At 57.5% G+C, this 25,605-nt stretch overlaps 1 protein-coding gene, 1 long non-coding RNA gene and 2 other non-coding genes across 4 annotated transcripts in view; 1 reads left to right on the forward strand and 3 right to left on the reverse strand.

The window, feature by feature from the left end:
• Positions 1–25,605, reverse strand: part of LOC120375611 (zinc finger protein 850-like) — a gene marked incomplete at its 3' end in the record, with an annotated part of 610,246 nt that overhangs the window by 248,678 nt on the left and 335,963 nt on the right. The gene's annotated exons all lie outside the window — the stretch shown is intronic.
• On the reverse strand, positions 10,234–10,305 carry TRNAT-UGU. The gene has a single exon. It is a non-coding gene; the product is annotated as a tRNA-Thr (tRNA).
• TRNAE-UUC lies at positions 11,869–11,940 on the reverse strand. The gene has a single exon. It is a non-coding gene; the product is annotated as a tRNA-Glu (tRNA).
• Positions 23,316–25,602, forward strand: LOC120375434. The gene is made up of 3 exons (XR_005586547.1): positions 23,316–23,350; positions 25,160–25,242; positions 25,564–25,602. It is a non-coding gene; the product is annotated as an uncharacterized LOC120375434 (long non-coding RNA).

Consider the following 25,605-nt stretch of genomic DNA (forward strand, 5'->3'; position numbering starts at 1 on the left):
CGGCACTGGGGAGCGGGAGCTCGGGGGTGTTGGGGGCGGGGTCAGAGAGGGGATGGGCGGCACTGGGGAGGGGAGCTCAGGGGTGGGGGCGGGGTCAGAGAGGGGATGGGCGGCACTGGGGAGGGGAGCTCAGGGGTTTGGGGGCAGGGGCAGAAGAGGGGATGGGCGGCACTAGGGAGGGGAGCTCGGGGGTTGGGGCGGGGCAGAAGAGGGGATGGGCGGCACTGGGGAGGGGGAGCTCGGGGGTTGGGGAGGGGCAGAGAGGGGATGGGCGGCACTGGGGAGGGAGCTCAGGGGATTGGGGAGGGGCAGAGAGGGGATGGGCGGCACTGGGGGAGGGGAGCTGGGGTGGGTTGGGGGCGGGGCAGGGAGGGGATGGGCGGCAGTGGGAGAGGGAGCTCAGGGGATGTTGGGGGCGGGGCAGAGAGGGGATGGGCGGCATTGGGGAGGGGCAGCTCAGGGGTTGGGGGCGGGGGCAGAGAGGGGAGGCGGCACTGGGGAGGGGAGCTCGGGGGTTGGGGCGGGGCAGAGAGGGGATGGGCGGCACTGGGGAGGAGAAGCTCAGGGGTTGGGGCGGGGCAGAGAGGGGAGGGGCGGCACTGGGGAGGGGAGCTAGGGGTTGGGGCGGGGCAGAAAGGGGAGGGCGGCACTGGGGAGGGGAGCTCAGGGGTGTTAGGGGCTGGGGCAGAAGAGGGGATGGGCGGCACTGGGGAGGGGCCTCGGGGGTGTTTGGGGCTGGGGCAGAAGAGAGGGGATGGGCGGCACTGGGGAGGGGAGCTCAGGGGTGTTTGGGGGAAGAAGAGGGGATGGGCGGCACTGGGGAGGGGAAGCTCGGGGGTGTTGGGGTGGGGCAGAAGAGGGGATGGGCGGCACTCGGGAGGGAGCTCAGAGGGTGTTTGGGGAAGAAGAGGGGATGGGCGGCACTGGGGAGGGGGAGCTGGGGGTGTTAGGGGCGAGGGCAGAGAGGGGATGGGCGGCCCTGGGGAGGGGGAGCTCGGGGATGGGCGGCACTGGGGAGGGGAGCTCAGGGGTGTTGGGGCGGGGTCAGAGAGGGGATGAGCGGCCCTGGCGGAGGGGACCTCAGGGGTGGGGCAGGGGCAGAGAGGGGATGGGCGGCACTAGGGAGGGGAGCTCAGGGGTTTGGGCGGGGCAGAAGAGGGGATGGGCGGCACTGGGGAGGGGAGCTCAGGGGTTGGGGTCAGGGGCAGAGAGGGGATGGGGGCACTGGGGAGGGGAGCTCAGGGGGTTGGGGAGGGGCAGAGAGGGGATGGGCGGCACTGGGGAGGAGCTGGGGGTTGGGGGCGGGGCAGGGAGGATGGGCGGCAGTGGGGAGGAGCTCAGGGGATGTTGGGGGCGGGGGCAGAGAGGGGATGGGCGGCATTGGGGAGGGGAGCTCAGGGGTTGGGGGCGGGGCAGAGAGGAGGGGCGGCACTGGGGAGGGGAGCTCGTGGGGTTGGGGCGGGGCAGAGAGGGGATGGGCGGCAGTGGGGAGGGGAGGTCAGGGGTTGGGGGCGGGGCAGAGAGGGAGGGGCGGCACTGGGGAGGGGAGCTCAGGGGGCTTGGGGGCAGGGCAGAGAGGGGATGGGCGGCACTGGGGAGGGAAGCTCAGGGGTTGTGGGCGGGGGCAGAGAGGGGAGGGGCGGCAGTGGGGAGGGGAGCTCGTGGGGTGGGGGCGGGGGCAGAGAGGGGAGGGGCGGCACTGGGGAGGGGGAGCTCAGGGGGTTTGGGGGCGGGGCAGAGAGGGGATGGGCGGCACTGGGGAGGGAAGCTCTGGGGTTGGGGCGGGGGCAGACAGGGGAGGGGCGGCAGTGGGGAGGGGAGCTCGTGGGGGTGGGGCGGGGCAGAGAGGGGATGGGCGGCACTGGGGAGGAAGCTCAGGGGTTGGGGGCGGGGCAGAGAGGGGATGGGCGGCAGTGGGGATGGGGAGCTCAGGGGTTGGGGCGGTGCAGAGAGGGGATGGGCGGCACTGGGGAGGGGAGCTCAGGGGTGGGGGCGGGGCAGCGAGGGGATGGGCGGCAGTGGGGAGGGGAGCTCAGGGGTTGGGGCGGGGCAGAGAGGGGAGGGCGGCACTGGGGAGGGGAGCTCAGGGGTTGGGGGCGGGGCAGAGAGGGGATGGGCGGCAGTGGGGAGGAGCTCAGGGGTTGGGGCGGGGCAGAGGGGAGGGGCGGCACTGGGGAGGGGGCTGGGGTGGGGCGGGGCAGAGAGGGGAGGGGCGGTAGTGGGGAGGGAGCTCAGGGGTTGGGCTGCTCAGGAGCCGCCTCGCGAACGCTTCAAGGCCACGTGACGCCCTCTCGAAACTCCGCCTCTCCCGAGACAGCCAATAGGAAGAGGAGGCAGAGCCCTGACCAATGGGAGCGCGAGAAGAAAACTTCCCGCCCAGTTCCAGTGTGAGGTTGGGGCTGCAGTGACCAGAGCCCCAGCAGGGTGCATCGGGGCTGCAGTGACCAGAGCCCCAGCAGTGTGCATCGGGGGCTGCAGTGACCAGAGCCCCAGCAGTGTGCATCGGGGCTGCAGTGACTAGAGCCCTCAGCAGGGTGCAGCGGGGCTGCAGTGACCAGAGCCCCAGCAGGGTGCAGCGGGGCTGCAGTGACCAGACCCCCCAGCAGGGTGCATCGGGGGGGGGCTGCAGTGACCAGAGCCCCCAGCAGTGTGCATCGGGGTGGGGGGCTGCAGTGACCAGACCCCCCAGCAGTGTGCATCGGGGGGGGCTGCAGTGACCAGAGCCCCAGCAGGGTGCATCGGGGCTACAGTGACCAGAGCCCCAGCAGGGTGCGTCGGGGGGGGCTGCAGTGACCAGAGCCCCCAGCAGTGTGCATGGGGGGGGGCTGCAGTGACCAGAGCCCCCAGCAGTGTGCAGCTGGGGGGGGCTGCAGTGACCAGAGCCCCCAGCAGTGTGCAGCTGGGGGCTGCAGTGACCAGAGCCCCAGCAGGGTGCATCGGGGGCTGCAGTGACCAGAGCCCCAGCAGTGTGCATCGGGGGCCTGCAGTGACCAGAGCCCCAGCACTGTGCATCGGGGGAGGCTGCAGTGACCAGAGCCCCAGCAGGGTGCATCGGGGGCTGCAGTGACCAGAGCCCCAGCAGGGTGCAGCAGGGGGTCTGCACTGACCAGACCCCAGCAGGGTGCAGCGGGGGGGGGCTGCACTGACCAGACCCCCCAGCAGGGGGGCTGCCGGCCGTGGGGTTCCCTGCAGTCTGGTGCCATTCACAGGAGACCCGCAATAGCCTGACCCCCACCCCTGTCCGAGCTCCCGCCCTGCCCCCAGCCCACTGCCTCTTGAGCAGCCCCCTGCGGTGTCACCACTACTCCCCGTCTGTGTCCCCCGCAGCTTCCCAGCCCCCAGCTCCTCCGGTGGCCCCACACTTCCTCCCTGCAGCCTGCCCCATTCCCCCTGAGTCCCAGCTACACCCCCGACATCTCTCCAACCCACCTCCCCATCGCAGCCCCTGCCCCCAGTGCCCCGGCCCTGCTCCCGGGGCTTGAGGCCCCCACCCCCCGGCCGCTCCACTCCCCACAATGGGCAGCTGCTGGCGCTGAGGAAGGGGGGTCTGGGCCAGGCCAGGTGCTGGGCCGATCCTGGTGAAAGAGAGACGAGCCGGCACGGCTGAGAGGCCCTCTCTTGTCTGGGGGGGGGACAGGGGCTCCACAATTTGGCCAGTGTCACCTCCCCATCCAGAGGAGACGTCCGCTCCCAGCAGGCCGTGCTCCATCTCCACCCACAGGAGGAGCCCCAGTCCAGCAGTGCCCCCACCCCGCCCCATCAGCAGCCAAGCCGGGAACCTGCCCCTTCTCCCCTGCGAGGGCTGCAGGACTCCCTGCCCCCGCAGCACCAGCCTCCCCCCATGTCCCCGGGGTGGGGTGGGGGAAGGGGGGATTCTTTCTTCCCATTGCCCAGATCCCACCCCCACCCCGGGCTGCCCAGACGGGCTCCCGGGGCTGCAGCAGTTGGCTGCGTCCCAGGGCTACCAAGGAGCCGCCAGGAGAAGGGACGAGATTCTCCACGGCGCTGCAGCCGTTCACACTGGGACCCGTCTCACACGGGGGAAACTGAGGCACCAGGGAGGGCGAGATGGGCTGCACCAGCTCAGATTGGGAGTCTGGGGGAGAGCCAGGAATAGAACCCAGGAGTCCTGGCTCCATGGGCAGCTTGGGACTCCTCCACTTGGGGAGGCTGGGCGGGCCCGGACTGTGGCCCTGCCCCAAGGCCTGCTGCCACTCAGCCTCCTCCTGCCAAAGCCCCGCCCACACGCCCCCACCCCGCCCACACTCCCCTTCAGCCCCGCCCACACGCCCCTTCAGCCCCGCACACGCCCCTCCACCCCGCCACACTCCTCCTTCAGCCCCGCCCACACGCCCTCAGGACCCCTTTGTTCCACTCCCTGACCCCCGCCCACCTCTCACGTCTCTTCCCCGAGGCCCTGCCACTTGTGCCTCTTCGCCCCACCCCAAGGCCCCCACCTGCCTCTCTGCCGTTTGCACCCCCGGCCTCTCCCCCCACGGCCCCATGTGGCCAGATGGAGCTTGGGAAAGGGCGAAGTGAGGATGGGGCCTTGCGGGGGAGAGGACGAGTGGGAGCAGGACCTCTGGGTGGAGCACGGGCCAGGTGCCTCCCCGGGCCCCTTATACCCACCGCCCCTGCCTGGCTCCCGGCCTCCCCGGCTCTAACCACTAGACCCCGCGGCACTGGGACAATTTGTATAGTGGGAGGTGCTGAGAGCCAGTGAACAAAACTGTAAACCCTGCACAGGATGGAAACCACTTCAAGCCGGGGGGGGGGGGCACCACGACTCGCCCCCACTCCCTTCCCAGAGCCAGCGGTGGGACCCGGATACCCTGGCTCCCAACCCCCACTCTAACCACTAGTCAGCACTGCCCTGCCACAGCTGGGGAGAAGAACCAGGAGTCCTCGATGAAGCAGGGTCTGTCCTTCAAAGTGCTGGACATCACGATTCCATAGTCCTGTTGTCATGGGGATATTGCTCACTGGTAGTTCAAATAGTCCTCAGTTCAAACCCCAGTGTGCTCTTATAACCCTCTTTCTTTTTTTTAAAAAAAGGAAAACATTTTCATTTCCATTGTCCATTATGTTCAGGGGCTCCTCTATACAGGAGTGCTTGATATCAATGTAAACACTCAACATTTCACTGTCCAAATGCATAAAAACCTAGCAAAGCTGTCCATTAGCTGAAATCAGTTCCAATCCTCTAAGTGTCTAGTTTATGTTTTCATCAGTTAAACAAAGGGATCATATTAATGTACATTTGCAGATCCCTCTTCTCCAGGAGCTATGTTGTGCAGAAGAACAAGAACCACATCCAGCTGCAGTTCAGGAGTCTGATGACCAAAGAGCCACAAAGTGTTCTGAGGGGCCTTAATGGAGACAAAAGATTGGGTATTAAAGGGCTTTTTAATCTAGCAGAGAAAGGCATAACAAGACCCAATGGCTGGAAGGTGAAAAGAGACAAATTCATATTAGAAATAAGACACAAATATTCAACGGCCAGGATGATTCACCACAGGAACAAGCTACCAAGGAAAGTGGTGGATTTGCCATCTCCCGGTGTCATCTAATGGAGACTAGATGCCTTTCTGGAATGTGTTTGCCCCAAAAGTAGCTCTTGTGTCATACAGGAGGCCTGTGATAACCCTAACCCTTTTGGTTTCACCTTTTCCTCCATCCGTCTCTCCCTCCTTTCTCTTTGTCTCTTGCTTCTTTTGTCCTTTCTCCTGTTCCCCTCCCAACACCAGGAGGGGTGTGCGTATGTGTCTCAGGTGAGTGCTCTGCAGCTCCCACTGTGGGATGTCCACCCAAAAATGTGGGGCTGAAATAGTGCTCAGGCAGTGATCCCCACCGGTGACCTGGGCCATCCTTTGGGCGAGAGCCCTCAGCCTGCCGTCCTCAGTCTCTACCCTGATTGGCTGAGCAGGGGGTTATTGACAGGGAGGAGACTCAGGTCCTTGTTGTTCTCTTTTAAGCCCAAGGAAATAAGTCAGAACCTGTTATATGTTTGATGAATTTTGCTGCTCCTCTGCATTAATGGTCTCTGAGCAGTTCATGATTCTCTCTAACATTGCAGTTCTCCTCAAATACTTGCTGAATATTTATTGTGCACTCTTGTTGGTCTGGAGCTCATCTGAGAGCACTTTATTCAGGTCATTCAGTGTCTGAAATTCAAGATCCGATGGTTAGTTTGAAAATCAGAGCTCTTGGGTCCTATTCCCAACTCTGCCACTGACTGGCTGTGTGACCTAAGACAAGTCAATTCTCCTTTCTCAGCCTTAGCTTCTCCCTCTTTCAAGTAGGGATAATAATGATCCGCTCCTACCTACCTCATGGTGGGTGGGGATCCATTGGCGAGTGTCACTAGGAGTAGTGCATAATATGCGGTGTCCTATCACGTTTACTCAGAGCAGATTATGACATAATAGAATCGCTGAAATAGTCTATTTGATTTGTATTTTTTATTTTGAAATGGTTAAGAGCAGCAATTACTTAGCTCAGACTGAAGCATCTTATCTCATGTTTGTGATCTAAGTGTCTCCTCTTTGTGTGCAAGGAGACAATTTAACACACTGTGACAAACAGGAGATGCTTTTGTTTTGCAACAAAATATTTTTGCAAAGAACTTTCATCTCACTTGTTTTGATTTCGAGAAACAAACTGGTTTAGTCTGAAGGGGATTTTCTGACAGAAATGGTTTCAATGAAATTTCCCCACCATCTCGATTCCTGGGCTCTATCCCTTTCTCTGTTTTTTTTTTTTTTTTGTCCATTAGAACAGGAGTCAGGACTGTTGGCTTCTCTTTCTGGCTCTGCCACCACCTTGCTGTGTAGGCCCTTTGGAAGGTCGCTTCCCTTCTTTGTACTTCAGGCTTCTCCCCATCTGTCCAATGAGAACAGGGACAGTTCTCGAACTCTGGGCAGTCATTTTCAGCCGGGCCCCAGCAGGGATAACTAAAAATTTATATATATATATATATGTATATATAAAAAAGACTTTCATTCCTTAGGAACCGGTTCCCTATAAAAAGTTCTGATTTAAGGGATGTGCCACAGTATGTATTTTTTGTACCAATAGCGTTACCATGCGTCCGTATTTTCCCAGGAGGAATTTTTAAATTTTTAAACTTTAAAAGTTCCTCCCAGACAGTGATTTAAGAACCAAAAAGCCTGACATGTCCAGGAAAATACGGGTGTATGTTAACCCTACCTAAAGTTCTTTTTTAAAAAGATGGGCCTGAACTAGAAACGAGCTCTGTTTCACATGTGTGGGTCCCTGCCACTCCCTGGGGGTGCGCTAGTGTGACCAGATGTCCTGATTTTATAGGGACAGTCCCAATTTTTGGGACTTTTTCTTATATAGGATCCTATTACCCCCCACCCCCGTCCCGATTTTTCACACTTGCTGTCTGGTCACCCTACGGTGTGCACATGTGTGGGTTCCAGCTGCTCCCTGCCCCCCTCATTGAAGCAGGTGTGCAGGGTTACTGCCCTGGGAACTGCAGGGCATCAGTGGACATGGGGCTGGCTGGCTGGAGGCAGGGCAGGGGCTGACTGGAGGTAGGGTCTGGCTGCAGGCAGGGCAATGGGTGCGGGGCTAGCTGGAGATGGGGTGTGCGGGACTGGATGGCTTTAGGCAGGGGGGTGCAGCAGGGGTTGGCTGGAGACAGGGCAGGAGGTGTGGGGTTGGCTGCAGGCAGGGCAGGAGGTGCAGGGCCGGTGGTGTAGGGCTGGTGCAAGCAGGGGGGTGTGGGGAGCTGGCTGGCTTCAGGCAGAGCCACAGGGGGTACGACAGGGGTTGGCTGGAGACAGGGCACGGGGTGCAGGGCTGGCTGCAGGGGGTGCGGGGCTGGTGCAGGCACGGTGTGCAGCAGGGGCTGGCTGTGGGCAGGGGGTGTGGGGCTGGCGGGCGGCTGGGGCTGGTGCAGGCCGGGCAGGGGGTGTGGGGCTGGCTGGAGAGGGGCTGTCTGCAGGCAGGGGGTGTGGGGCTGGCTGGAGGCAGGGGCTGGTGCAGGCAGGGCAGGGGGTGAGCGGCTGGTGCAGGCAGGGCAGGGGTGCAGGGCTGGCTGGTGTGGGGCTGGCTGTGGGCAGGAGGTGTGGGGCTGGCTGGAGATGGGCTGGCTGCAGGCAGGGGGTGAGGGGCTGGCTGGAGGCAGGGGTGCAGGGCTGGCTGGAGATGGGCTGGCTGGGGGCAGGAGGTGTGGGGTTGGCTGGGGCAGGGGCTGGTGCAGGCAGGGCAGGGGGTGAGGGGCTGGAGGCAGGGCAGGGGGTGCAGGGCTGGCTGGAGATGGGCTGGCTGTGGGCAGGAGGTGTGGGGCTGGCTGTGGGCAGGAGGTGTGGGGCTGGCTGGAGATGGGATGGCTGTGGGCAGGAGGTGTGGGGCTGGCTGGAGATGGGCTGGCTGCAGGCAGGGGGTGTGGGGCTGGCTGGAGGCAGGGGCTGGTGCAGGCAGGGCAGGGGGTGAGGGGCTGGAGGCAGGTACAGAGGGTACAGCCCACCCTGTACGGTAAGTGCCTCCTCCCCCCTCAGCACCGGGGTAGCAGCAGCAGCCCGGGGCTTGGGGGCTATTTAAATGGCCTGGGGCTCCCCTGCTTCCACTGCCCCGGCCCTGTAAATAGCTGAGGGAGCCCTGGGGAAGCTGCGGGGCTCTGGGGGCTATTTAAAGGGCTGGGGTGGTAGAAGCAATGGGAACCCTGGACTTTTTAAATAGCCCCCAGCACCCAAAACCGCCCTACCCCAGCCCTACCCCAGCCCCTGCTGGGAGCCCCAGGCCCTTTAAATTGCCCCCTGAGGAAGCCGGGCCACCCTGGTACAGCACACCAGCTCTTGCCAGTACGCAGTACCAGGGCTTGGGCACAGGGCCCTCTTAGGGGTGGGGCCCGATTCAGGGGAATCAGGAGAATCGGCCTAAAGCTGGGGTGGGGGTGGGGCAGGACTTGGTCCCATTCTGGACACCACCAAAAATTGTACAAACCTGCCGCCCCGTCCAGCCCAACCTTCTGCTGATGCACCTCAGCCCACACCCGTGCAGGGTTTGAAGCTTCCATTGCTTAAACTCCAGGACACTGAGGGATTTCAGCTCCCCTTTGCCCACAGGGAGCTTTCACCCCACTCCCAGCCAGGTTCTTGTCCATGGGATCACTGTAGGGGGCTGGGTCCCGCTGGGTCTTTTCTCTCTCTATGACAGGCCAGGGTGCAATAACTGGGGCATCTGAGCACCCAGGACCTTCTGTGGGGCTGCCATTCCCCTTCCCCTTCTGTGGTCTCATCTGTCATTGACGCCAGCCTTTTTTCTATCCATCGTCAGTGTTGGTGAAAACCAGTGTCAATGAAGCTTTTCTGTAGTAGGCCTGAAACTTTAATCGACCTAACAGGAACAAGGGACGTACATCTACCTATGACAGCTAATTGCTTATTCGCTTGTTTGGATAGCTTATCAGCCATTTTGGCTCCTCAAGTGTATGCAGCTGTTTTTCCATGTATGCATCCAAAGTATCTAGTACAAAGGGTCAACGGATGTTTCTTGTGTCCCCGTCAGAATGACAAATGTATCCTCAACAGATGTATCTTGTTTCCCCCACAAAATGATATATGTACCCTGCGTACCCAATTATCCCCTAACAGATACATGTACAGGTTCTACAGGTCAACCAAATGACGTAGACGAACGTAGGCTAAGTTGTTTGTTACTGATTATAAGAAGGCCCGTTCGGGCTTGTGGGGTGTGTCTCTTTCTCTGGCACTAGCCGAGAGGAGCACCCGCTCAGCTGACCGATCCATAAAGGGTGTGGTACTCATCTTCCTGTCTCCGTGCCTCCTTGGGGTAATTAGGTAAGCTCCGGGGGGAAACGAGCCCTTTTGGCTAACAGTCAGCACCATCCCAAGCAAGCTGCACTCGCCTCAAAAAGACAGTGTCCCCTGCTGGGTGTACATCACTGACCTCCCTCCTCTCTGAGCACTGACTGCCCCTCTGTTTCCTGGCCTCTCAGTCTGTGCAGATGGGACCTTTCCCTCCAGTGCTGGAGGATTCGCCCGTCTCATCTACCCTTGTCCCAAGCAGCACAGCGGGTGGGAATCTTACATGTACCAAGGTGACTTAGGAGCAGAACCCCCCCAGACCTTCCATGCAATTGGCACTTGCCCTTCACTGAGCAGGATTGAAACCGGTGCAGGGAGACTGCTGGGCCACATCCCCTCTGGGCATGAGCAAAGCAGCAGGGTGAAAAAATCAACCGGGAGATGGTGGGGATTGAACCCAGGATCTCATACATACAAAGCATGTGCTCTACCACTGAGCTACATCCCCACATAGTCTTTGCTTGCTATGGGTTACACCACAGGTAGGCAACCTATGGCACGTGTGCCGAAGGTGGCACATGAGCTGATTTTCTGTGGCACTCACACTGCCCAGGTCCTGGCCACCAGTCTTGGGGGCTCTGCATTTTAATTTAATTTTAAATGAAGCTTCTTAAACATTTTAAAAAACCTTATTTACTTTACATACAACAATAGTTGGTTATATATTATAGACTTATAGAAAGAGACCTTCTAAAAACATTAAAATGTATCACTGGCATGCGGAACCTTGAATTAGAGTGAATAAATGAAGACTCGGCACAGCACTTCTGAAAGGTTGCTGACCCCTGGGTTACACTCAGAGCCCTCTTGTTTCCAGAGCATCCAGTGGCCTAAGAGCAGCATGGGGGACACATTCCCTGCTCTGAGGGCCAAACCTGCTGTCCTGGAGATTGCTGATTCTTAGGGGTCACTTTGCAGCAGGGCCAGATTCGATGTGTGGGTCAGAGAGAGTGGGTGCCTTGGACTCAGGGTGCAGAGATACAATCAGGCCTTTCCCCTGCATTGGGTGAGGGGTGCTGCCACCCCCTACAGGAAGGTAATGGGAGGGGAGGGGCGCTGTGAGTCACTCAACATCTGACCCTGGTCGCAGAAGTGCTGTGGGGAGCTCCAGGTGTTTCTAGGATCTGCTTTTTCCACCTGCCTGTAAAGTCCAGCTTTCCCCAGCACATTCACTGCGGTGCAATTGGGTCACTGTTTCCATGGCTGAACAGCAAAGAATCACTCCCAGTTTCCCTTCTATCAGCAGCAGGATTAGTCTGTGTCAGTGATTAATGTGGTGGATCTAGTTGTAGATTGTTATTCATTCCCCTCCTTGACAATTCACACAGTCCCTTTCCTACTCAAATCCCCAGCACCTCGGTGATCCTGGTAGCAGGGGTTGGGGCCTGAGATTTTCAGGGTCCTTTTTACCCTCCACCTGCAGTGAACTCAGCTTTTCCCCCATCCCAGACAATCCATGAAATAACAACAGGGGCATAAAGAAAGAGGGGAGGGAACATCTCACAGCCAGGGCTGGATGTGCCCAGGGCCCCCTGCTTTGCACAAGGGACAGAGAAAGATCTTGCTGTTCCTGTGTCTGTGCAAGGAAAATTGTGCTTCCCTAGGAAAGAGAGGCGGGAAATGGCCCCATGGTGGGACAATATCCTCAGGATTAAGACCTAAGGACTCAGGCTGAGAACTGATAGAACTGCACTCATCTGGGATTTAACAAATTCTCTTCCATGGAGCAGGGCCAGATCCAGCGTTTTTGGCACCCCAAGTGGAAAAAAAATAAAAAAGCTGCAGCTCTACCTCTGCCGCTTTTGGCCTCAAGTCCTTCGCTCTGAGAGGGACGAATTGCTGCTGCAGCCTCCCCTTTCCATTGACCGCCCCAGGGACCTGCTTGCTGTGCTGGTGCCTGGAACCAGCCCTGCCATGGAGACACTGGGAAGATGGGGGGAATCAGGAAAATACCATGGATTTGTTTATGTTATAAGTGAAAAACTGAAGCAGTTTTGGTTTAAAGTCACTTTTCCCTGACTGGGAATTGAACCCAGGCCGTGGCAGTGAAAATGCCAAATCCTAACCACTAGACCACCAGGGAGGTGAGAGTGTTGTTTTTCTTCTCACTTATGTTACACTTTCTTAGGCTACTTTCTATCCAATTTCTGAAGTTGTTCCATTGTCCATTCCCTGAGGGGCTAAGAGCAGAAAGTGCAGGAATCCCTGTACTCAGGGTCACAACCTCAGCCCAACCCAAGACACTGAAACAAACACAAATGATGCTTCCTCCAGCAGGATCACAGAGCAACACAAAGAAAACCCAGCAGGAACAATCCTCCTCTGCCTTCATTTACCCCATCGCAACCCTCTCAGCAGCCAACTCTTGCGGGAAGGACACTGAGCTGATAGGAGCTCTGGCACAGAGACCAAGGGAGGGGTGTTGCACCCCCTCAGCGGGAGCTGATCACATTCTGACTCTGAAGGAGGAGGGAAAGGCCATGGCCACATGATGGGGCCAGTATGTACCACAACATGGTTCTTTTATGTGGGATGACTCTGAACACTGACTGATCTCCACTCCCTTGGATTTGAAGAGATGTTTAGTTTTGCACATGGGAACCTATAAGGCTGATGCAATGTTATGGATGGTGACACTACGATTAAAGGATTATTTAATATTGTAGAAATTGTTAAAAACTCTTAGCTTAAACTGGAACTGCCTTTTGTTAAAGGCTGGTTTCCCCACGTCAGTTCCATAAGCTCTGCTAGAAACACCCTGGCTTCTCTCCTGCCTCGGTGGAAACTGGAGCCCTTGGGGAGGGGACGTGGAATTGATTTGTTTGCTGTTGAGAAGGGAGCCAGGCCAGTTCTCTGGGAATGAGAACTCCCAGCATCTTCCCAGCCCTGCCCAGGCTGCTGCCCTGTCCCAGCCTCTGTTCCCCTGGGGGCCCTGCGTTTTTGACTCTAGAGCAGGCTGGGAGCAGCAGCTGAGGCAGAGGACAGCCTGGGCCGGGCAGATAAGAAGGAGTTTAGCAAGCAAAAAAGGTAAAATGGCAAGGGAGTATTACCTTGGACTCGACGGCATTTCTCCATTGGTCTGTCTGCTTTGGGGCAGGGACAATAACACGTCCTGCTGCATTCGTTATTTCAAAGGGAGGTTTAGGATTTTCATTCTCACACACAGTGCACAAAGCAGGACTCAACCTTTGGCGTAAACTAAACAAGCTGCTCACAGATTCTGGCAGCCACAATGAGCATTCAGGTGAGAGCTCAGACCTGCCCCTGTCCCATAGGGAGGGTGTCATCTGTGTGGGGACTGGACCACTGACCTACCTGCTCCTAACTCCCAAACTTTCAGTAACTCTATTATCAGTGCCTGTGAGTGTTATTTAAACCATAAGAAAAACCACACTGGGCTAGACCAAAGGCCCAGCTAGCTCTGAATCTTGTCTTCTGACAGTAGCCAATAGCAGGTGCCCCAACAACCAGGCACCACTGGGAGTTGAACCCAGGATCTCCTGTTTACAGGACAGATGCTTTAAGCCATGGTGCCTGTGGGTAGCTATAACACACTGTCTGCCCACACCTGACTCCCTGCCATTGCCACTGGGGCCTGACAAGTTTTGCTTTTGTTTGGATTCTGTAAAGCAGAGGAGCAGGTGAAGTTTTACTCCTAAGGTGGGTGTGTGATTCTTTGCACAGGTCTATGCTGCAAAATTAGGTCGGTTTAACTACATTACTCAGGGGTGTAAAAAATTGACCCCCGCAATGCAATTCTATCAACCTAACCCATGTGTAGATAGCGCTGTGTCAACAGGAGGGCTTCTTCCATCAACAGAGCTTGGGGAGGGGCTTGGTTAGTGAAGACCCAGAGAACAGGTGGCCCATGACTCTTGCATGTGGGGAGGCTAGGCATGAGCGCTGGAAGCTCCCTAGAAGTTAGTCCACCTCTTGCTCGCTCCTCTCCTCCCTCCTCCTTACCTGCTGCTCATGCCTCTACACCCTCTGCCCCAAGGTCTGCCCACCACCCACACCTCTCTGCCCCTCCTGTGACACCTCATCCTATCCACCACCCACACCTCTCTGCCCCTCCTATGACACCCATCCTGCCTGCCACCCACACCTCTCTGCCCCTCCCCTGAGACCCGCCCTGCCCACCACCCACACCTCTCTGCCCCTCCTGTGACACCTCATCCTATCCACCACCCACACCTCTCTGCCCCTCCTATGACACCCATCCTGCCTGCCACCCACACCTCTCTGCCCCTCCTGTGACACCCATCCTGCCTGCCACCCACACCTCTCTGCCCCTCCTGTGACACCCATCCTATCCACCACCCACACCTCTCTGCCCCATCCGTGACACCCATCCTGCCTGCCACTCACGCCTCTCTGTCCCCTCCCCTGCCCAGCCCAGCCCAGCCCACCCCACCGCTTGCACCTCTCTGCTCCCACCCTGAGACCCGCTGTGCCCACCTCTTTCTTCATGCTGCTGTTGTTATTCCATGAATCATCAAGGATGGAATAAAAAGCTGAGTTTATCCAGGGTGAGGAAAGAAAGGAGCCACCAACCCCCTGGCAAAGCTCAGTGCCCCAGAGAAAACCTGCCCCCTGCTATCGCAATCACTGATGTGCTGGGGATATGACGGAAAAGGGACTGTCTGAATTAAGGCAGGGCCCAGAGGATGGAGGGAGCTGGGGGGAGCACTGGGGGCTGGCAGGGAAGTGACTCTGCACAAGCGGCCCCTCCTCAGCCCATCTCTGCCCCCCTGTGTCTGTGGCTCCCAGCGCTGCTGGCCCCACTGACATCCCCTCTCCCCCCCCCCCCCGGCTCTGGCTCCCCTCAGGAGTGGCTGATCCAGCTCCAGGAGAGCAGGTGCCCCCTGGGAATGGGACAGGGGCCAAGTCTCCCAGCCAGAGCGGGAAGGGGGCAGCCCAGGAGTTCTCAGATGGGGGGTTACAGCCCCTCGTGGGGGGGATGAGGTTATTATGTGGGGGTCACAAACCGCCCAGCTCTGCAGACAGCAGCAGTAAGGGTGGCAATGGAGCGAAGTCTGCTGTGAAAAGTGATATTGACAAATGTCTTCACACCCCCAGTGTTAAACAGGAACTATTTAAAAAACCTTTTCTGCTTATAACAATAATTCAATCGCTGTGTGTTCTAGGCTGAATTTAAAAGTGGGGAGAAAAGTTAAACTCATTTGAAAGAATTGGGTTATAAATTAAGCATTTCAAATAACGTTAAATATGAAAAAAATTGTTTTGAATTGGTGGGGGGGGTCGCACTCGGCACCTTGCTTTGTGCAAGGGGTCACCAGTGCCAAAAGTTTGAGCCCCACTGGGTTACACAGGGAAAGAGCAAAGGGAGACACTGAAACAGGCCTGCAGGGGAAATCCCTGGGGAGAGGGGTTCCCAGCTCACAGATCTTCCCCGCTCCAGTTACTGCCCCATCCCTGGGCTGTATCTCCAGGGCCGAGGACATCACAGATCCCCTCTCTGCCCAGGGGGCTGGCACAGGCAGTTCCTTCTGCCAGGCCTCTGCCTCCCTGAATAACTGTGTAAATTCACTGTTGCTCCTCCCCTCCCCCTGCTTCTCTCTGTGACCCTTCTGCCACTGGGAGTCGGCAGCAACATGGCCCAGGGTTCAATATCTTGGGGATCCTTTTAAACAACACAACACAGAACCCACTCGAGCCCCCACCCAGTAACCTGGGACAATCCCACACCACCCCTGGGTGTCTCTAGGGGCAATACTTCCCCTGGCCAGCACCCAGTCTGAGGCTGTGTCTACACTACCAATACCAACAAGGGGTTCCACTCGACAACGATTCACAGCAGTGCGGCCCGACAAACGGTCATTTTCATCCTGAGTCAGGAAACCCACAAAAGCCTCTTCTTTTGTACTGGTGTAGACAAAAATAAGGTGACAGTAAATTATTCTGATTGCTAAAAGCAGGTTTAGGGGGTTGTGTATTTTTGAAAAACAAAATCAGTACTGATCCTTCTAACTAGCAGCATGAGATAAAGAAAAGAACCTGGACAAACCTTGTCAGTAACGGCTAATGTCCTAACTGGGAAATCAGCAGCGGTTTGTAGCTGGGGGAGCGCACAGTCTGAATGTGTGTGACCCGACCCCAGCCCCCAGCCCCACATAGCAGCAGGACTTGGCACTCTCTGTGCATTGGTGTGGTGGTGAGTGGTTCACCAAGTGGTGACAATCCAAGGAGGTTCCCTGAGTCGGTTTCACTCCTGAGGAGATTCTGCACCAAAAAATACAAATTCTGTGCACAATATTTTCAAATTCTGCAAATTTTATTTGCCAATAAATAAATGTGGAGGCTCCAGCATGGTAGAGGGGAGCAGAGGCTCCTGAAAGCACAGAGGTGGGAGATCACCTTGCAGCCCCCTCTCTTCTCCAGGGAAACAGACTCTGTGATGAGGCTGCACCTCTCTGCTGCCTACTCCAGGAGCCCCAAAAAGACTCCCCAGAACTGCTCATGAGGGGTGCATGACCACTCCTGGGGCTTCCCTATGTAACCCTTCTGCCGGGCCGAAACAATAGCAGCAAGGGCCGGGTTCAATACATAGGGGTCCCTTCCCCACAACATAATGCAAAACCAGCTCGAGCCCCCACCCAGTGACCTGGGAAAATCTTACACACACCCCTGGGCGCCTCAAGGAGGCAATACTTCCCCTCTCGCAAGCACAGAGTCTTGTGTAGCAGAAAAGGTTTAATACATGATAAACAACAAGCATTAAATTGGGAAAATACCTCAGCTAGAGTTCATGGGTCAAACCGTGAGCAAAGACCCACCCCAGCAAATTGTGCCGTGTCCTTCTCTCAGGGCCCTTGAGTCCAGCAACCCCCAAATCACCCACAGTCCCAAAAGTCCCACCATCCAAAAGTCTTGGTCCCGGATCAGTGCAGCCCCAGAGTTCAAGAGTCTCTCTGCAGAGGTCCCCCTCCCCAGCCTGGGTAGAAAGGGGCACCTTACGTGGGTTCGGGGCCAACTGCCCTGCCTCGTCATGGGGTTCTGCTTCCACTAGTCGTCCCCGCAAACAGCTCAGCTCCGCTTGCTCTGTGGGCTGCTCCACTCTGCCAGCTGCTCTGGTCCACCAGCTGTCCTGTGAGCCACTCCAGTGTCCTCACGAGCTGCTTGGCTCCACTCTGCTCTGCCAGCTGTTCTGCTCCATGGTATGGCTTCAGGCTCCCCCACTCATAAGCACAGTACTCAGTGCTCTCAGCTCAGCAAGTCCAGCTCATAGTAGGGGAGCCCCAGTGAGTTCAGTAACCTGTATCTAGATTCTTAAGGGAATCAAAAATTAACTCTAACATTCCACAGTGGAGATATGCACAGGTGGAACTGGTGCTTCTGGCTCACACAAGGAGCCTGCACCACCCAGTACAGATCTCTGTCCCCAGCCTCTCTTTTTTCAATGGGTTTTGGAACTCATGTGCCCCATCTAGCAAGCGCTATCCAGCTGACAATGAAACCCCCCATCACAAGACAATTTTGTAGTTCCCCATTTACCCAATCGGGGTGACAACATTTCATTCCTCCTGCCCCAATAACAACAAAATTGGGGCTCCCACAGCTGTGAAAACAACCATCCCATGCTGCTTTGCGGTATGCTAAGTGGGGTGGGAGTGCAGGATGGATTTCCAGTGCAGCTCCCGAGCTGTGCCCAGGGGATTTAGACGCTTTAGCGGCAGGTGATTGACACGCGCTGGGTCCCACCCCCAGCGCTGAACTGACCCGCGCTCGCTGCATTCTCCGCCGGGGGCTCCTTGGTCTGATGGTTCAGCAGCACCAGCCCCGCCCCCGCTTTTCCCCTGGGGAGACCCGGCCCCTCCCCTGCCCCCTCCGGGCTGAGGAGGGTCCCGCTTCCCCGCGGGTCCCAACCCCCCTGCGAGGGGCCCGGGGGCGGGGCCAGGCCCGGGGAGGAGCCGCCCCTTCCTGCCCCCTCCCCCGGCCCGGCCCCCGCCCCTGTGTGCGGCAGCGGGGCCATGGCCGGGGCCGGGAGCGCAGCGCGGGGGCTGCTCCAGCCCTGCAGCCCGCGGGGCAGCGCGGGGCGGGGCCCGGGGGACGGGGACACGCGTGGGGCGGACACGCTCCTGCCGGGAGGGGCCGGGCCCGGCTCGCGCCCTGCCCGGGGTCCCCGCGCTCCCCGCGGCCGGAGCGGGGCTGCCCGGGGCGGCGGGGGGCGAGTGGCCCGGGCGGGGCGGGGCCGGGAGCTGCAGGGGGCCGGAGCGCGGCTCGGCTGCAGAGCTCGGAGCCCAGGCTGGGCCTGGGAGCGGGGGGGGGGATCTGGGGTGTCAAGCCGGGCTGGGGAGCAGGAGCGGCTGTGGATGGGGACTGCAGGGCTGCTGGGAGTTTGGGGTGCGCTGGGGTCAGGGCTGGGGGCTGCTGGGAGTTTGGGGTGCGCTGGGGTCAGGGCTGGGGCTGCTGGGAGTTTGGGGTGCGCTTGGGGGTCAGGGCTGGGGACTGTGGGGCTGCTGGGAGTTTGGGGTGCGCTGGGGGGTCAGGGCTGGGGGGGACTGGGGGGGAGCTGGGAGTTTGGGGTGTGCTGGGGGTTCAGGGCTGGGGGGGCCTGTGGGGCTGCTGGGAGTTTGGGGTGCACTGGGGATTGGGGCTGGGAGGCACTGGGAGTTGGGAGTTTGGGGTGCGCTGGGGTCAGGGCTGGGGGCCTGTGGGGCTGCTGGGAGTTTGGGGTGTGCTGGGGATCAGGGCTGGGGGCCTGTGGGGCTGCTGGGAGTTTGGGGTGTGCTGGGGGTTCAGGGCTGGGGGGGACTGTGGGGCTGCTGGGAGTTTGGGGTGTGCTGGGGGGTCAGGTCTGGGGGGTCAGGGATGTTCCGGGGCTCCATGTTCAGATCTGGCCCTGCGGGGGCTTTGGGGGCTGGCGCTGGGGAAAGTGGGGGACTGTCTGAAGTTGGCTGCTTGGGATGTGGGTGAGGCCCCGGGGAGCTGGGGGTTGGGCTGCACCCCTGTCCCTGCAGCCTGGGGCCCTGCGTTTCCTCTGGAAAAGCTGCTCCCTGTTTCACCAGCTCCTCTCAGTCTGAGTCCCAGGGACCCTGCGCAGGCGTCTGCAGGGCAGGACGGGCTCTGAAATCTGGCAGCTGGGAGGTTTGCAGCAGTTTCTAATCCTCCCTCCCCTGCTTCTTCCAGGAGGTACCACAAAAGCATCCGGCCCCCCTGGGAAAAGAGAGAGAAGCAGCCAAAGCCGAGGAGCAGCGGCAAAGCGAGGAGCTTCTAGTAGGTGCCCAGAGCCCCCCGCCACTTAGGTTTGCCTGGCATAAGAATGACCTGGTGAATGCAGGGCCCACCCTGCCCGCCTCAGCCAGGGACCCATCCCCGCTGGAGCCCAGGGAGCCTGCAGGGTCAGACACGGGGGTAACATGATGCCCTTAGGACGCAGGAGGCTGCTGGGCAGGAGAGGGTCAGTCTGTGTTAGCCCAGAGCCCCTGCCCACGGGCTGTCTGGACGTCACAGTGACCAGGGATCCTTTCTAGTTCCTGGGGGGATGGGGAGGAAGGAGATGAAACGTGGGCTGCAGAGATGGAGGATTTGGCTCAGTGCAAGTTGATGAGGTTTTGGGGAGAAGTGTCCCTCCTGTAGCTGTACATCCTGTAGGTGATGTACAGCTCACCCCGGCCCTGATCCCGCCTCCCTTCCTGGGATAAATGAACTTCCCATCACTCACCGCAAGAGATCTTGTGTTCTGGTAAATAACTCTGCCACCCGCCCCGAGGCGCATTTATGATTTTCCCCAGTTACCGAGCAGGTGAATTTCAGTGTTGATAAATGCAAAATAATGCACATTGGAAAAGATAATACCAAATGGACATAAAATGATGGGGTCTAAATTAGCTGTTACCACTCAAGAAAGAGATTTTGGAGTCACTGTGGATAGTTCTCTGGAAACATCCACTCAATGTGCAGCGGCAGTCAAAAAAGCAAACAGAATGTGGGGAATCATTAGGAAAGGGATAGACAATAAAACAGAAAATATCATATTGCCTGTATATACATCCATGGTATGTCCACACCTTGAATACTGCCTGCAGATCTGGTCACCCCATCTCAAAAAAGATATATTGGAATTGGAAGAGGTTCAGAAAAGGGCAAAAAAAATGATGAAGGGTGCGGAACAGCTTCCGTATGAGGAGAGATGAATAAGACTGAGGCTATGGCTACACGCCGCAGCTTTTAGCAACACGGCTGTGCCGCTACAGCCGTGCCGCTAACAGGCGCACAGAGTAGCTGCTGTTTGTTGGCAGGAGAGACGTGCCAGTGTAGACAAAGCCTGAGACTGTTCAGCTTGGACAAGAGACTACTTGGGGGGGAGGGGGAGGATATCGTAGAGGTCTATAAAATCGTGACTTGTGTGGTGAAAGTAAATCAGGAAGTGTTATTTACTCCTCATAACACAAGAACTAGGGGTCACCCAGTGAAATGAAGAGGCAGCAGGTTTAAAACAAACCAAAGGAAGTATTTCTTCACACAGCACATAGTCAACCTGTGGAACTCCTTGCCAGAGGATGTTGTGAAGGCCAAGACGCTAACAGGGTTCAAAAAAGAACTAGATAAGTTCATGGAGGACAGGTCCATCAGTGGCTATTAGCCAGGATGGGCAGGGATGGTGTCCCTAGCCTCTGTTTGCCAGAAGCTGGGAATGGGCAACAGGGGATGGATCACTTGATCCATGGGACACCTGGCATTGGCCACTGTCGGTAGACAGGACACTGGGCTAGAGGGACCTTTGGTCTGACCCAGTCTGGCTGTTCTTATGTTCTATGTTCCCCTGTTACTGAGCCGCCCTCTCCCTGTGGTTGCAGAAACAGACGGCAGCCGAGAGGCAGAAGATCGTCTGGGAGTGGCAGGAGCTGCGAGGGTTTCTGGAGGAGCAGGAGCAGCGGCTGCTGGCCCGGCTGGAAGAGCTAGAGAGAGCCATTGTCCAGAGAAGGGATGAGGGCGTCTGTAGCCTGTCCTGGGAGATTTCCCTGCTCAGCGAGAGGGGAGGAGAGAAGGGGCAGCAGCCGCTGAGCCAACCCCTGCAGGTCAGGCTGTCATTGCAATGATCATACGCAGCGTTTCTCTAGGCGCTTCTGAGCCCTGGACCCCAAAGCACTTTACAGAGTGGGGTCGGGGCATTATCCCTATGGGAGAAATGGGGAAAGTGAGGCAGAGGGAGGGGCAGAGCCCTGCCCAAGGTCACCCAGTGAGTCTGGCAGCGGCGCCACGGATGGGTCCTGGGAGTCCTGGATGCTGCAGCCCCAAGACCTTCTCTCCTGGAAATGACGCTCTGCATTTGCTCTTGGAGGGTGAAATCCCCTCCCCCACCATGCTGTGGTCCCGAGCCAGGCCCAAGGCCCCTGTCACTGCAGGTTAATGGGTTTAGTGGGGCCAGGGGCCTTCTGGGTCTCTCAGCCCTGGGGGGAATTTGATTCTCAATGCAGAGAAATATCTTCTGCCTGTAAAGTGCCCGGGGAGAAGATTCCCGCAGTGGGACCTGCCCGCAGGGATTGCTGGGGCTGCGCAGGGGAAAGTCCCTGGGGGGTGGGGAGAGCAGCTGCTCTGGGAATGTAAACCTGAAATTCCCCTACTGCCCGAGGCCTCAGTGGTGACCCCTGCAGAGCAGGAGGCCTCCCCACCCAGGGACACTCCCCCTGACGGCCTCCTCTTTCTCTCCTTTTTAGGGTGCTGGGAGCACTGGGGGCAGGTAAGTCCTGGGCTCCATTTCGCTCCCCCTCATGGGCCGCTAGATTTGATAACTGCGCTGAATAGGAATCTGCCCCCTGCCCTGGGAGCGTGTGATTCTGTCTCCCCTAGTGGCTGACTCGGGTAGGAGACGAGCCGGTTACTGTCTGATCGCTCATGAGGTCACAGCAGGGCTGCTAGACCCAGGGCCGATGGGACAGACCAGGCCTGTCTCCTGGACTGACGTGGCTGCGTCATGTACTCAGAGGGCGCAGAATCTCAGCTTTCGCCTTTGTTAAAGTGAGTTGCCGGCCCTCAGCACCTCCCCAGTGTAAACGGAGACAGTGTTGCCTTGCTGGGGCTGCCAGCAGCCTGAAGCCGTAGCTCTGAGAGCGTGAACTCTCCTGTCCCCTGTTAATGTCAGCGGGGTGTCAATGGAAATGGCAGCACTTTGATGTGAACATTAAACGTTCCCTGGCTGATCACTCGAGCAGGTGGAATGGGGAGGGGGCGGGAGTGAAGCCTTTGTGGGGTGGGAATAGGGGGTTGCTGTAGGGAGGGAAGAACAGAAGAGCGACACAAGGACAAGGAAGCGAGAGAGAAATGGAGAAAGGAGGGTGGGAAAGGCAGGAAACACGGGGAAGAACCAGCAGGGCCCTACAGGTTGTCCGGGAAGGGGCTGTTTTCCTCCTGAGTGACACTGAGTGTGACAGGCAAAGAACTAAAATTTTATTTCCCATACAAAGGGCAGATTCCCCCCTTGTTCTTTGTACGTGGGTATCCCATGGAGAGCAGTGGATGTTCTGCTGTGAATGGAGCAGGGCACAGAGTCCTAACCTAATGCACTGGCCATAACGGACAGGGCACTGTGGCCCTCTCTGCTAAATGAGCTGGACACCCCAGGGTTACTGCTTCAGCTGAAGGGTTTGGGGGTTTTGGCATTAAAGGGCCCACGTTCATTCCCTGCTGGAGCCCTGGGCTCTGTCTGTGGCCACTGTCAGCATGTAGGACCTGCCCACTCTCTGGTCTGTGTCTCCTCCCTTTCCACGATAATCCCCATGCTGGTGCCCCTTGTTACTGCCGTAAACCAGCGTAGGGGGTGGCTCTGCCCCCCACAGAACCAGAGCGTCCCTGAGAAAGCCCCTGAACAATGTCTCCGTTCCTTGCTCTAGTGTCTCCCCACTTCCCGTCTCTCTGGGGAGCACAGGGCTGAGGTGACTCACCCTGACATTGACTATCTCAGGCTACAAAGCTCAGATCCAGGTCTCCTGGAGTTTGGGGGTTGCTGGGCTCAGGGTCTGGGGCTCAGGCCTATTTCTCACCCCTCCTTTCCCCAGCAGGGAGGACGGGACGTTTCGGAAGCCAGAGCCGGCGTTTGCGGAGCTGGAGAAGAGACTCAGTGATTTCTCTCTGCAAAGTGCCATGCTGCAGGAGGTGCTGCTGGGATTCAAAGGTGAGTTGGAGTCTGGGGGTGGCGTCTCCTCTGGTTAGAGCGACCCTCACCCTGGGGAGGAGTTGGGGACTCTAGTGATGTCACTGACCCCGGCTCCATCTCACAGCTCAGCTCAGCGAGTCACCCTTCCCCATGGAGCAGCCCTGGCTCAACGTAGCTGCTGGCTCAACGTAGGGGCTGGCTCAACGTAGCTGCTGCAGACAATCGGCCTCTGATCTCTGTCACCATCTCGTCGTTAACAGCAGTTCCATTAATAAGCAATGGGGGTTTCTCCATGAATGTGAGGGCCTGAATCCTCACCTCTCCCATCTTCTCCTTCCCCTAGAGACGCTGCGACGGGAGCTGGGGAGCGACACAGGTACGTGTCTGTCTCTGACGGGCCATGGGGAGATTTCAGACCCATAACCATGTTAGCGACAGGGGATTGCAGCCTCCAGCCCCGATGTGCAGCTGGAAATGGTGGAACAGTGTGAAGCAGGGTGACCCCCGTGGCTGACTCACTCCTGCCGTGACGTGTGACAGGGATTCAGAGCGAATCCGGATCTCAGGGGCGTGTTTCCCTAGGGGGAAAGGAACAACCACCCGAATGGTGTGAGAGAGGATGAAACAAGGACAATAATCTCCAGACCCTGAGGCGTCTGAGAGCTTCCACGAGTGAGTGGAAGTGATCAGATGTGGGCAGCAGAGTCTCGGGCGTGAGGAGGGGGGTTCACGTTTTTCATACTGACTTCAAAAAAAGGGGTCACCCCATTTTTTTTTCTTTTGGCAAACCCCTGACAGTTAGCAAGGAATAAGAATAAAACCCATAACAAGGCTGATCCTATAGAACGTGCATGTGTGCGTCTCAAGAGGCTGACGGAGAAGGGGTGTCCCTGAGGGTGAAACGTGCAGGAAGTGAGATTTCCTTTGCTGAAGATAAGAAATCCGTCCCCCTGCGCTGGGGGAATGTGCCGACCGGCTCAGATCCAGTTCCTGTCTCGGCACCGGACAGGTTTTGCGTAGTTCCCCCTCTGCTGTCTCCCAAAACTAAGTGATTGCAATGGCAAATGAAATTGAATGTGGATAAATGTAAAGTAATGCACATTGGGAAAAATAACCCCAATTATACATAAAATATGATGGGGGCTAATTTAGCTACAACGAGTCAGGAAAGAGAGATCTTGGAGTCATCGTGGATAGTTCTCTGAAGATGTCCACGCAGTGTGCAGAGGCGGTCAAAAAAGCAAACGGGATGTTAGGAGTCATTAAAAAGGGGATAGAGAATAAGACTGAGAATATATTATTGCCCTTTATATAAATCCATGGTACGCCCACATCTCGAGTACTGTGTACAGATGTGGTCTCCTCACCTCAAAAAAGATATTCTAGCACTAGAAAAGGTTCAGAAAAGGGCAACTAGAATGATTAGGGGTTTGGAGAGGATCCCATACGAGGAAAGATTAAAGAGGCTAGGACTCTTCAGCTTGGAAAAGAGGAGACTAGGGGGTGGGGGATATGATAGAGGTATATAAAATCATGAGTGATGTGGAGAAAGTGGATAAGGAAAAGTTATTTACTTATTCCCATAATACAAGAACTAGGGGTCACCAAATGAAATTAATAGGCAGCAGGTTTAAAACAAATAAAAGGAAGTTCTTTTTCACACAGCGCACCGTTAACCTTGGAACTCCTTGCCTGAGGAGGTTGTGAAGGCTAGGACTACAACAGGGTTTAAAAGTGAACTGAATAAATTCATGGTGGTTAAGTCCATAAATGGCTATTAGCCAGGATGGGTAAGGAATGGTGTCCCTAGCCTCTGTTTGTCAGAGTGTGGAGATGGATGGCAGGAGAGAGATCACTTGATCATTGTCTGTTAGGCTCACTCCCTCTGAGGCACCTGGCACTGGCCAGTCGGTAGACAGATACTGGGCTAGATGGACCTTTGGTTTGACCCAGTGTGGCCGTTCTTATGTTCTGTCCTGGGGAACCATCTCAGATGTAAAGGGTCTCAGTGGGTTTAGCCCTGGTGGGAGGGGATGGGTCTGCACTGCCGCAATGGAGCATTTTCCCAGCGTGGGAGTCGAAAACGTCTCTGCAGAGAAAGCGCCAGAGAGACTTGTGATGTGAAATGACCTAAAGTCTGATCCGAACCCCCCCCCGCCCCCAATAACCCCTCTCCCCCCGACAGGCTGCAGAATAACATTCCCGGGTCCCTCCAGATTCTCCCAGCCTGCCCAGGGAAGGGAAATGGATGCAGCAGACCTGGTTCAGGTAAGGATGCTGAGGACATGCTCCGGGGGGGTTCCCGTACGAGCCAGAGGGACAGGGAAGACACGGGAAGTGGGAGTTTGATTTAAGGGTGGGAGGGTGCAGGCCATGCATGGGGTGGAGAAAGGGAGGAGGACAAGGTGCGATGGACCTACTGGGACTTGGTAAACCTGGGGCCAAGTTTTTAGGAAGAGCCACGTGCCGGTTGGGTTGTGGGTGGGATTCCCCTGACACTGTATCCAATTGATGGGCTCCTCTCCCCCAGGAATAGTGGGGCTGTGAGTGGGGCAGCAGGTTCTGAGTGTTGGACTCTTGCTCTTTCAGGGGCCGGTGACCTTCAAGGAGGTGGCTGTGTATTTCACCAGT

This window comes from Mauremys reevesii, linkage group 12 (genome assembly GCF_016161935.1).
Source record: "Mauremys reevesii isolate NIE-2019 linkage group 12, ASM1616193v1, whole genome shotgun sequence".
NCBI lineage: Eukaryota > Metazoa > Chordata > Testudines > Geoemydidae > Mauremys > Mauremys reevesii.